Source organism: Scatophagus argus, chromosome 14 (genome assembly GCF_020382885.2).
Source record: "Scatophagus argus isolate fScaArg1 chromosome 14, fScaArg1.pri, whole genome shotgun sequence".
NCBI lineage: Eukaryota > Metazoa > Chordata > Actinopteri > Scatophagidae > Scatophagus > Scatophagus argus.
The window spans coordinates 18,626,684-18,638,772 of NC_058506.1; the positions used below are offsets into that span (position 1 = coordinate 18,626,684).

Below are 12,089 nucleotides of genomic sequence, written 5' to 3' on the forward strand. Positions count from 1 at the left end.
CAAGTTCAAAAGGCAGAAAACAAAAGAGACAGAAAGTTGAAAGCGACAATGAAACGGAGCATCGAAGATTTAAAGAATGAGAGAAAATAAAGGAGAGGACGAGACAAAACTGCACAGAATGAAAGGCGGGCGAGAAGCTTATGGAGGATGACTGAGTCAAAATGAAATGGAGAAAGTTAGAGAATGTGAGGCAGATAATGAGGAAGACTGATGGACGACGTGAATAGAAGGAGGGAGAATCCAATTATGTGTGGCTCTGAGAAGCCAAATGGTCTCATCATATGTGTCGGTCATGTACTGGAGATGTGGCAGGCTGAAACTCAGACTCAAAACATCTGCAGTTTCAGTTTTCATCACTTTAGTTTGACATTAATTCGTCAGGGAGCATATACAATACACAGAATAGATGTAGCTGTAGTCCCAGCTGTAGTCCTAAACACTTAAGAAGTACGTACTACCTGAAGTTCAATGGTTAATAGTTGCTTAATGTGTTGTTTTATAGTATAAGATACGCTATATAGACAAAAGTGTTGGGACATCTGACCATTACACCAACAGGGACTTTAAGGATGTTACATGCCAAATACACAGACAGCTATGCAGCTATAACAGCTTCCACTCTTCTGGGAAGGCTTTACACGAGATTTTGTGTTTCTGTGGAAATTTTTGCCCATCCATGCAATACGGCATTTGTGAGGTCAGACACTGATGTTGGACCAAAAGGCCGGCTTGTAATCTCTGTTCCAGGTCATCCCAAACGTGTTGGATGGGGTTGAGGTCTCTGTGTGGGCCAGTCAAGTTCTTCCACACCAAACTCATCCAATCAAGTCGTTATGGAGCTTTGCTTTGTGCACTGGGGCACAGTCATGCTGGAATAGAAAAGGGCCTTCAACAAACTGTTGGCACAAAGTTGGAAGCATAGCATTGTCCAAAATGTCTTGGTGTGCTGAAGCATTAAGATTTCCCTTCACTGGAAGTCAGGGGCTGAGCCCAGCCCCTGAAAAACAGTGCCATGAAGAGGTGTCTGGATACTTTTGTCTACATAGTGTATGTTCTTCTTAAAGACAGCCAGACGAGTAAGGGATAACAACAACAACATGTCCACCACCAGAGACCATTAATTCTGAACATCATTCAGTGACTGTTGAGTTTGGAAGAGAGACTGAAGTCAAAGATAAAAGTGATGACTGCTGCTTGTGCTACCCCACTGAGCTATTTTGTCTCAAACAAACCACTGGTGTTGCTGGAAGCGTCTAGCTTTACGTTGTATTAAAATAAATGACTGTATACTGCATGAAAATGTAGATTCCTGTTATCTGCTTTACATTGTGATCAGTAGAGAAACACACACTGTCTGTGTTTGATCTCAAAATCTTTATTTACTTATACAATCAAAATCAGGCTTTCATAAACATCAAGCTTTCAAAAATCAGATGTGCTTTTCAAACACTTCTTTTGTTGTCCTTGTGGTACCTGATTAAATTTCATACCATGCACAGTCAGTCCAGTTTCTGTGAGCATCTTCATGAATGTTTGAGTCTCTGTGTTTCAGTAGCACCGCATACAGAGGACCAACTCATCCAAATCAGCTGTGCGAGCAGACACTTTACGCATCGTTATTTGTGTGTGAATGTGAACGTGCATTAGCGCTTGTGCATCTGTGTGTGGGCTCCAGCACTATCACCTTTAGTGTTTACATGAAAGAGGAAATCACTGCTGGCTCCCAGACAGGAATTCTCCCTGAGCCGCAGAGAAAATTAAATGAGTCAGGATGTAAAATTTATTCATTATTTGATTTCCATCTCCTGACGCTGGCCACTGAATCCCTCTCTACCCCTCCCTCTATGACCGGCTCAGCACAAGTGCCTCTGGCGCATGGCTATAAGTGCACAATAACACGGGCGTATCATTTAATGCAGATGTTTCCAGCAGAAGCCACTGGGTGTTGGTCAGAAGCTGAATATAATGTCAGTGAAAAGCTCCTGTTTACTGGTTCTTTTTTCTCCAGCTGAGCTTTACAGCCACATAATAAGCCATGTTTACTGACTGGAGTGCTAGCGGAGAATCAATGTGCTTTTGCAATGGCTCAGTGGTAATGTATCTACACATGAGTATATATTTATGAGTGTGTGTGTCAATGCAGTTTGCTGCCGTATGTCGCTGTGTGTTTGTGTGTGCTTTATTGTTTACTGGAGGGCAGAATTGGCCGCGGGGATGTGAAGCCCGAATTGCTCAGGCTAGCAGAATGTGAGCTAATATTGACTCCATGAGTGATGGTCATATATACCTGTTGAATGGATGGCTGGTTTGACTAATGACTTCCTGATTTTTCATTTTCTTAACTCAAGATTTTGCAAGCATGGTTGACGTAAATTAAAAGATACAGAGATTGGGGAGGGGAGGGAGAGCAGAGATGAAAAATGGGTAATTATTGAAAACATCTACAAATCCTCAGCAGGCATATTTCAAGCATGAGGGGATTTTTTATTTTTATTTTACTTTTTGTCACAGCAGATAGTTGTGTTTTCTGGTGGAATTGGTAAATTTTAAAATCTCCCTCTCACTCTTCATACCCTGCTTCATTTCACAGGACTGCTCTCTGGGCAGTAGAAGCTCCAGCATCCAGTCAGTCATTCTTCGCTAACACAGCACCTGTCGGTGCAAATGAATGATGTATTGCTTGGAAGCCAATTCAAAGTGCACTTGAAGTTTGGCTGTGAGCAAAGTCAGGAATATTTTCTCATTTACTGTCTGTTCTTGTGTCATGAGAATGAGAAGGAAGTATTACTGGTGTGACTGGCATGACAGAAATGCAGCAGGACTCGCTGGTGTCGGCAGTCTTCTGGCCACAGTCGGTCTGCTGTGATGAGTCTGGCTCATCCCAGGTTTTTCTGATTTGTTTCCCTAACACTCGTTACAGAAACAAATCTTTCTCTGCCTGTCTCAACCTTTCCCCCCCTCCCTCTTCTTGCTCTCTTTTCAATCAGGCGTTTCTTTCTCTTCCTCTGTCACATGGTTTCTCTCTCCGCCATTTTGATTAACGGTGATGTCCATGTTGTCTGTAGATGTGTTTAAAGGGGTAAATACCTTGACCAGTTCATGGGACTCAAGGTAGTGGGGTGGCCAACACAATAAGTTCAAATAAGACCTCGCCCAAAATCTGGAATGTCTTAAAAATTGATGTGTTTGTGTGAGAAAAGCTGCAGTGAAGCATTTACTGCTTAAGAAGGCAGCACACAAATACCTCAGGAAGTAGCAACAAGATTTGTTAATCCCTTCTGTGCCTCAGTTGCACACATACAATAGTGACAATACTTAGATTTTAACATTCCTACTATCTTTAAACTATTAGGGAGAGTGCATGTAGAAACATCCCTAATGGTGGTTTTGTTTGTTCCAGTACTACAAGAGAGTTTTGTATGTGTTTCCCTCCTTATTTCATGCAGCACAACCAATGTCACATTTATGCTGAAATCATAAATACAAACATTTCAACAAAATAAATCCACCTATGAAGGTTGTTGAGAGGGAGACCCCAACAAACAGCTGCTCAGAAAATGTAAATCTGTCCGTCCTGGACTCTATTAGACTATTCAGATGAGAAATCAGTCTGCTCTCAATGACTCTGAAATGGATAAAGTGACATAACCTATTAGAGGAAGTGAGTGGAGACGACAAGATGAGAGGAGGTGTCAGCACCACAGTTACTCAGTTTGGATAATGAAGTCAGAAGTCAGAATTCCAATACTGGTCGACCTCCAGCTCAGAGTACATAATATGGTCCAAGTGCTTCACATAACAAGTAGACATAGAGTGAACATAAAAGCAGGGATAAAAAAATGATGGAAAATATAAAGTCTGTGCACCGCCAGACAAAATCAGATGAAGAGACAGACAGAGGAGCAGAAGAAGAAGTAGTTACTTCCATTCTTCATCTGAGGAGGAAAATCCTACAGCAGAGAAGCTGCTCCTGTCACTGACGTCTCACAGCAGTCCCAGTTAGTGCTGATCTGTTATGTCAGGCTCTTGTCCAATGAACTGAACTGTATTTGCAGTGGTGTGGCAGCTTCCTGTCAGATGCCATCAGACACACCGAGGTCTGGGTGACCATCCACTTTGTCCTCACTACTGAAACAAGTTGGGTTTCTCCCTCACTGTGAGTCAGAGAACCTTTGAGCTCTGCAGCAGCAGATTGCCCGCAATCCTTCTTTTGTTTTCTTTCTTTTTCAAACACTACAAATCCATCATGGACTAAAGAGCTGCTTTTGTTCCCTGCTGTACGGAAGAGTCACGTCATGCTGAAATGGGTTGCTTTGTGTTTTCTCACAGCAGTAATGCTTGTAAACAAAAAAAAAACAAAAAAAAAACCCTCTTTATGCATTTATCACATATTAGTACTCCAGGCAATTTATGTTACACATAAGAGTAAAACCAGCACTTACCTTCAGTGCACAGCATTATGTATAAAAAGAGGAAGTTATCCAAACAGTCGAGTGCGGTTATATGTTTCCTCTTTTGTGATTGTGTAAATGTTAAATGTGACAAAGACATGGAACAGCATAATGTCACTGAGGTTTACAGGGACATTAGAAAATGTCAACACGGAACATCTGGGATTCCATGCATACCTGTCTGTCGTGCTTTCTGCTTAAAAGTAGCTTAAAGAGGACAAGGGCAATGGCTACAACAGAATTCACAGGATCAAAACGCCAAGTATTCCGGAAAAAAATGGAGGAGATATTTGATGCTTGGACGAACTGGAGCTCAATGGCTCTTTGAATATTACAAATAATCATTAAAGGCACAAGGGGCCTTCATGAGCCTCGCCTTCACCGGAGGGCAAACACTCCTCCAGATGTGCTGATCAATCCCACCTCTGCACTATAGGGGATCCAGCAGTGCTCCAAAAAAGAGCCCTTATTAACACACTCCAGCGCTCATTTCCTCCTCTCACAGCCTCTCGCCTGTGGCCATAACACCAGTGCCTGCAAGCTGCCTCTCCTGACCTGCGCAGGTGTTCCGATCCGACTCTCATGCCAAAAAAAATTTGACCAGAGGCTCTTGCTTTGAATTTTACGATGTGGAATTAAAAGACCGAGGGAGGGAAATAAGGTCGTGGATTCTAATTAAAGGAGTTTTGTGCATCCCAGGGAGAGGCGATTAAGGAGAATAAAAGCTTTAACAAGCATGGCATAAGGTAACCCACTGCCCTCACCCACCACATCCTGCTTCTGGAAGACAATGCAGCCAGTAAATGATGCCCCGGGCATGTGAGATTGATTGGCTGCAATTCAGTAACAGCACAATCAAACTGAGAGCCAGGGCTGTCAGCCACCACACAAGATCTAATAAAGGCTAATAATACACTTGGAATAATGTGTGTGTGTGTGTGTGTGTGCGCGTGTGTGTGTGATATCTATCATCTTCCAGTCCTTCCTCTCACATTGTACCTATTTTTTTAACACTATAAATGTCACTGCCATCTTACCTTTTAAAGAAACAGTTCACCCCAAAACGTACACACGCCAATCAGCCTCAAACCCCCTCCTTGATATTTTGTAGGTCCCCGTTGTGCTGCTAAATCAGCTCTGACCTGTCAGGGGAAGGGACACGGGACGCCTTGGTCACCAGCAGCATGTATATATATAATGGAACTAGATGACACTTCATTTGGGGTGTTCAAAAAAAAACAGCAATGTCTGTTCCCACAAATCATAACCCGAGCTGTTTTCCTTCTGTATCACTATGCAGAAGGAAAAGTGTGTCTAGTCATGAATGAGAAGCTAACTAACTAGGCTGGCAAATGTTCCAGCTCAGACGAGTTTACATCCTGCCCTGTAATGAGCATAAGCTTCTTACCCATGAGTACAAATCTATTTATTTCTGAAGTATGAAAGACAAGAGGCTGCAGCTTCAGTTCACATGACATAAATGAAAATGGTTTGCATTCCTGCAAAAAAGTTTACTTTAGGATTGCAGAGATAATGATTGGTCCAGTGTTACGTCAACAATTGTTTGACATTTTGTGCTGATTGTTTTATTTATTTATTTTATTATTATTATTATTATTAAACCTTTACTGATCAAGGTAAAAGGCTGTGCATTTACAATGGCTCCTTTAAAAGCCTCCAGGATCGTAGAAACCACATTACAGCAATAAAAACAGCATAAACACGGCAATAATACAGTCACAAAGAGTGTAAGGGAGCCCAGTGATTGTTTTATTAAAATATATATGAGACCTGTGTTTCAAACACATTAGGACCAGAAACACTGTGCTTCAGTGCTAATTTCCAGTTACAGCTGATCCATCGGCTGATTCAGCCTTCACCTCCATGTAGTGGATCTGTTTGACAGCCGTTTCATTTTATTCTCACTGTGGCTATTCGTGCTACCAGCAGGTACGTGGATCATCGTGCAATTACAAATTCAACCATGGGAAAATGCCATGAATCACCCATTACTCCACATTAAATGCTTACATAATGCCATCTTCATGCTTACGGCCCTACGTTGGATGGTTTTTTTTTTTTTTTTTTTTATAGCATATCCGTGTAGGATTTTATTTAAATGCGGTGTTGTCAAACACAGCGGGATTATGACGTGGGTGACACCACGCTCTGTTAGCCACTCTGAGCTGCTTCCAGCGTAAGCCGTCAGGCCTCCATGTGAACAGGACAGTAAAATGATCTGAGAATGGGGCTTTTCTGTTCATGAAGTGCAATGTGTATGCACATGTCAAGGGAATTGACAAAATGTTAGTGCAAGACTGGATATAAAACATGCTGTGTTATCTGTCACCTGCACCCAAAGCTCCTTACAGTGTTGTGAATGCATATTCACACATTTTAGGGTGTATGACTTTGCAGTGTAGTGTGACGTGATTGGATATTTGTACACCTGAATAGAAGCAGAAAAGGGAAGCAGCTGGCACGGACATAAAAAGAGAACATTCCAGCAGTGTCTAAATGTTCCAAAAATTGTACTGACATTCAAAGAATCTGATGTTGTGTGTCATCAAACTATTTAAATTTGTCACTACAAACAGTTTAATGTAATTAAAAAAAAAACATCTTGCAGGTAGCAAACCCTTTACAATTAATCCGAGAAAGACTCAAGTGATTTAATCAGCGCCTGCAGCTTTGCCTTTCTGATGGGTTAGGTTTTGGTTAGGTGCAAAAATTCTCCATGGAGTAATTTGTTTTTCTTGTATGTGTGTAATTAAAGCCCACCTTGCTTCAGTCCCGTTCCATGTTACTCCTGTGCTTAAATATCTCCAGTCCTCGGTGAGCTTAATGAGACAGGGGTGCAGGGTTGTGAAAGTTTCAGCTTTGCTTTAAGCAGCCGCAAAGAACCAACAGCTTCTGGTGCAGCAAGTTCATTTTCTGTCTGTCATTTGTTGTTAGTGAAGCAACAGTTTGACAGCCACAGACAAAAAGAAATATTCTGCTGTTTCAGTCTTACAAGACTCATTGGAATGAGTGTATTAATTGAACTTTCCACAGTGTCTGCACACACACACACACACACACACACACACACACACACACACACAGACAGAGAGAGGGAGGTAAGGAGAGCAGAGTCACTCCCCTGGATGCTATAATCCTATATAAGAGAACTGAGACTTTTATGCATCCGACAGTGCTGCTGTAGATAACAGCATCAGAAGGCTCACTTCATAAAAAGTGCTCCGTGTGAAAGGGATTCACCAGGCAGAATAGTAATGCAGAGGATCCAACCGGCCCGGGATCACTGCGCTCGATTGGTTTTGTTCCTTCAAAGAAGCTGCGTTCTGTAACAAAGAAAGGAAGAGCATCAATGATGATGGCGCTCTGTTCGGGGAATGTTGGAAAATAAACTTGTTAGGAGTTGTATGGCTTCTGACTTTCATTTGTCCTCGACTGGAGCTGATGCAAATTAATCTGACAGCAGCCCAGGCCTGATGTATGAAAGTGTAGGTGAGTTAAAACCACAGCCTGTTTGTGTTGAAAATCCATCAAAGTGGATCAAGTGTCTTGTATTTCTTGACCTGTTCCGTTGTTTGTTAGTGGTGTTTTCCCTTATTTCTTTGGATACCTGGCTCACTGTGGACAATAAATCATTAAATCAAGACAGTATAAAATTTAAAACATTGACAGAAAAACATTGGATTATTTTCTTCTCTCTGAATGGTCAGCTAATTCAGACGTTGGGCATTTATCTGCTCAAGCCAGACCTCATTAAAGCTACATGAGCAGGATTAAGTCAGTGTAAAGATGTGGTCAAACTTAAGCCTGCACTTCTGAATCGCGGAGGGAGAACGAGTTTCAAACACGGAGCCGTTTGGTGTGAAATTTACCACCTGTTGTGTGAACTACATGACAAGCGTGAGGCCTGTATCCCTGGTGATTGGTGTACGATGCGAGCAGGAGAACTTGGACATGATTCAAATAGTGAGAGTCGGGCAGGTGGTGGAGAGCATTAAGAGGCTGAATGAATGAGAGACGCAAATGTGAGGTGAACAAATCCACTGAGGTGTGACAACTGAATGTGTGTGTCCACTGCAGATCAAGCCATATTTGCGTATTAACTGACAGCTTCTCCAAAGATTTAAACCTGCACTTAAAGTCCTGACTGGATCTTTGTCTAAGGTGTCCTTTTTATATGGTTTTATTGGACAGGACCCAAGCTGTCCTTGTTCCAGACCTCTGACAATTTTTCAGGGATTTCAATGAACTGAACTGTTGTGATCAGTGGTGACAGCGTCTCCAAAAAAAAACAAAAAAACAGAAATAGTATAAATACAAGGAATGCAGGCTTATAATGTCTTGCTTGCAGTATCACAACATAATTCAGTATATTGTGACCTCGTGTGTCTTGAAATGTATCGATTGTCAGATTCTTGGGATCAGCAGGCTCCTGTACCAGAAAAACAGAAAGAAATGGCCACCAAAATGATGAGATGTGTGGATGAGACACGGCTGTCCAGGTCAACAAGTAAACACACATACAAAAAGGTCTTCAAATCAACATGTCATTATGGTCCGGTCTTGTGTGTTAGAGTGAAAAAATAACAAGAAAAACTTTTTGTCCCAGATGGCTGAGCAGAGACTTTGCTCCCCCAATTATGTTGTCACATATGAGAGAAGATCGTCCTCCCTTATCCATCTTTTATCTGTCTTTCTTTCTATCTTTACTCTCCTCTCACTCTGTCTGTCTGCCGCATTTCCTCCCCCATCCAGAAATCCATTGAGTTCCTCTTCATCTCTCTTTCCTGTCTTCTTGTCTTTTTGTCCACTTGTTAAAAAGTCTCCTCGTTCTCCTCGTTAGTATAGTGGACAGTATCTCCGCCTGTCACGCGGAAGACCGGGGTTCGATTCCCCGACGGGGAGTGTTTCAAGTTTTGGCTTACGGCCATACCACCCTGAACACACCCGATCTCGTCCGATCTCGGAAGCTAAGCAGGGTCGGGCCTGGTTAGTACTTGGATGGGAGACCGCCTGGGAATACCAGGTGCCGTAAGCTTTTTCTGGGGGCAGCCGTGGCCTAGAGGTTGGAGAAGCGGCTTGTGATCGGAGGGTCACTGGTTCGATTCCCCCACTGGACGGGCAGGAAAAATTTGGGTGTGGTGGAGTGATTAATGCGAAAAATACTCCCCCCCTCTATTAGCCGGCTGATGTGCCCTTGAGCAAGGCACTTAACCCCCCAATATGCTCCCCGGGCGCCTGATGCTGCCCACTGCTCCTGTGTGTGTTTCACTGCATGTAATTTGCCGGGTGTTGCATGTGTGTGTTCAACTAAGGATGGGTCAAATGCAGAAGACGAATTCAGTGTGTGTATGTAAAAATATATATACTGCCAATAAAGTTGATTCTTCTTCTTCTTCTTCTTCTTAGAAAATCTACAGCACATTTAAAGTTACAGTGTATGTAGTTTCACCTCGAGACAGGAAGGACAACACAGGTCCCGCCCACCTTTGCTTCATTTTGTAAAGTTCTCGACCTGTCGCTCACGGTGCCACTCAGCTTGATGAGCTGTCTGCCTGCAAAGCGTGTCGCCTGCAGCAGAGCTAACAAGCATCAGTGCAGACTCCACAGGCGCCCGAAGAAGCAGCCAGTCTGCAGAAAACAACAAAACCCTTGTTCAGTGTTGTGTCTGCAGCATGCTTAGCTCATCTTGCCTGTCTTTTATGAAGTTTTTGTTGGCAGCTATGATGGGCTTGATGTCTCTATTTGTGACGTGATCTTTATATCTCAGCTCATCCCACATTCAAAGTGTACACGCACCAAAACAGCAACCCCACAACCCAAAAGGTGTGGAGACATCTCGGGGTGAAGGAAAGGAGCAAAAACGTTAATCATTCAGGAAGGCGTTGCCTTCAATTGCAAATTTGTGACCATGAATTTGTTGTTGACAAGCTTTTATAGCAAAAATTAAGAATCAAATCATCCACATGCACATTGATCAAAAACATTAATTTCAAGCACGACCATTCAGACGTGTCTGTTTACCTCAAAATATCACATTTTGGACTTACATTTGTCGTTGCTACTTTTTGTGCATGTAAAGCATTTTGTAAGCACTGTTCTTAAAAAAATGTTTTAAAAAAGTTTTCTTCTTACTTTTTTCTCATACTTTAATTGACTTCAAGTCCCTCAAAGGCAAAATGTCATTCTTTAAAGCTTTTATTAGAGTTTTCTTTATTTTCTTTTGGTGAGCTTCTTGTCCCTCTTTGGAGGCCTGCGTGTGGACAGACAAATGTTTTTGGTTTGCCGATTATTAAGGGCTTGGTACCTTGCAACTAAATATGTTCATGTATTCTTTACTTGACCTTGAGAAAACTTCCAGTGTTCGCAAAATTAATTCTGTATTGCACTTGACTGAGCTCACTCACAAGTAAAATGTACTGGCAGAGGTGCTGAGGCTTTTGTTCCCTGAGTCTTCTGTGTGAATGCAGGTGACATTCAAAAGTTTTCATGGCTCAACTTTTCTCATTTCCCCCAAAGTCTGTCACATCTGAGTTAAGCCAAAAATAATATAAATAAATAAATAAAAAGTTCTGAGAATAATGATCTCAAATAATTCTGCTGTCTTCCATCTTAATAGAAACCCAGAATGAAACTGCTGTAATGGAATAACAGTCTCTACGTCATCCATGAAATCCTAATCACAGACGCCTCTTAGGCCAGTATCCCCGTGCTGCTGATGATAGGTCTGGACTGAACAACTGCGTAAGATATTTCAAAGAAACATTTTCCAGGATTACTTAAGCGATACGTGCTGTCCTGTGAAGTTTAACTAGAGACTAGGAAGACAAAGACGGAGCCTCAGCGAAACAAAGTCAGTGTAGACCAGACCAGACTAAGAATATATGAAAATGGAAGCAATGTAAATAAATTACTCCTTTCCTATTCATCAGCGGCCCACAAGCCTCCCAGTGAGGACAGAAACTATTACAATGACGGATATGAACCAGAGCAGCACACTCATGGCATCCCGCTGCATGCTGGGAGCCAAGTAGGCGAGGCGGCGAGTAAAACCCGGGCCGGGGGACCTCCTGGGGAAAACAAATTATCACTGATGGAAAAAGCTGAGAGTTTCTGCCTCTCTCCAGACCACATTTTTACGATCACATTATATCATCTCCGCAGTGGGTTACCGCCATGATGGAGAAGAAGCTTTTTTCTGTAGATTTAGTGGTCAGAACAATGAGGAGATGTATATTCACTTTATGGTCATTAGCCAGCGAGAAAGTGCACCTTCGCTGCTGGTGCTTTGGCGCTCGTCCCAATTGGTTTGGAAACGATAGCATGGCCCTGGTGGTGTCATTTGAAACCCTGTAAATGCTCTCCACTATTAGCTTAGCCTCTATGGAGACATATGATCGCTACTGATTATACAAGACATCGTATCAATGTTAATAATCGCCGCACAGCTGCAGTCAGTGGATTGTTTTCACAGTTAAGATACAGAACTTAATGGTTCATTGTATTAAAATGTAGATCAACAAAAACTGTTGCAGCATTTAGAATTTAATTCTTATTTTTAAAAATGTATAATACAATTTTGGCTTGTTACTTTGTAATGTTTTATGTCTTTTATTTTGT

At 42.2% G+C, this 12,089-nt stretch overlaps 1 protein-coding gene and 2 non-coding genes across 6 annotated transcripts in view; all 3 read left to right on the plus strand.

Moving 5' to 3' along the window:
• Nucleotides 1-12,089, plus strand: part of sgcd (sarcoglycan, delta (dystrophin-associated glycoprotein)) — a 228,979-nt gene that overhangs the window by 15,778 nt on the left and 201,112 nt on the right. The gene's annotated exons all lie outside the window — the stretch shown is intronic.
• On the plus strand, nucleotides 9,303-9,374 carry trnad-guc. The gene has a single exon. It is a non-coding gene; the product is annotated as a tRNA-Asp (tRNA).
• LOC124071308 lies at nucleotides 9,389-9,507 on the plus strand. Its single transcript, XR_006845316.1, has one exon. It is a non-coding gene; the product is annotated as a 5S ribosomal RNA (ribosomal RNA).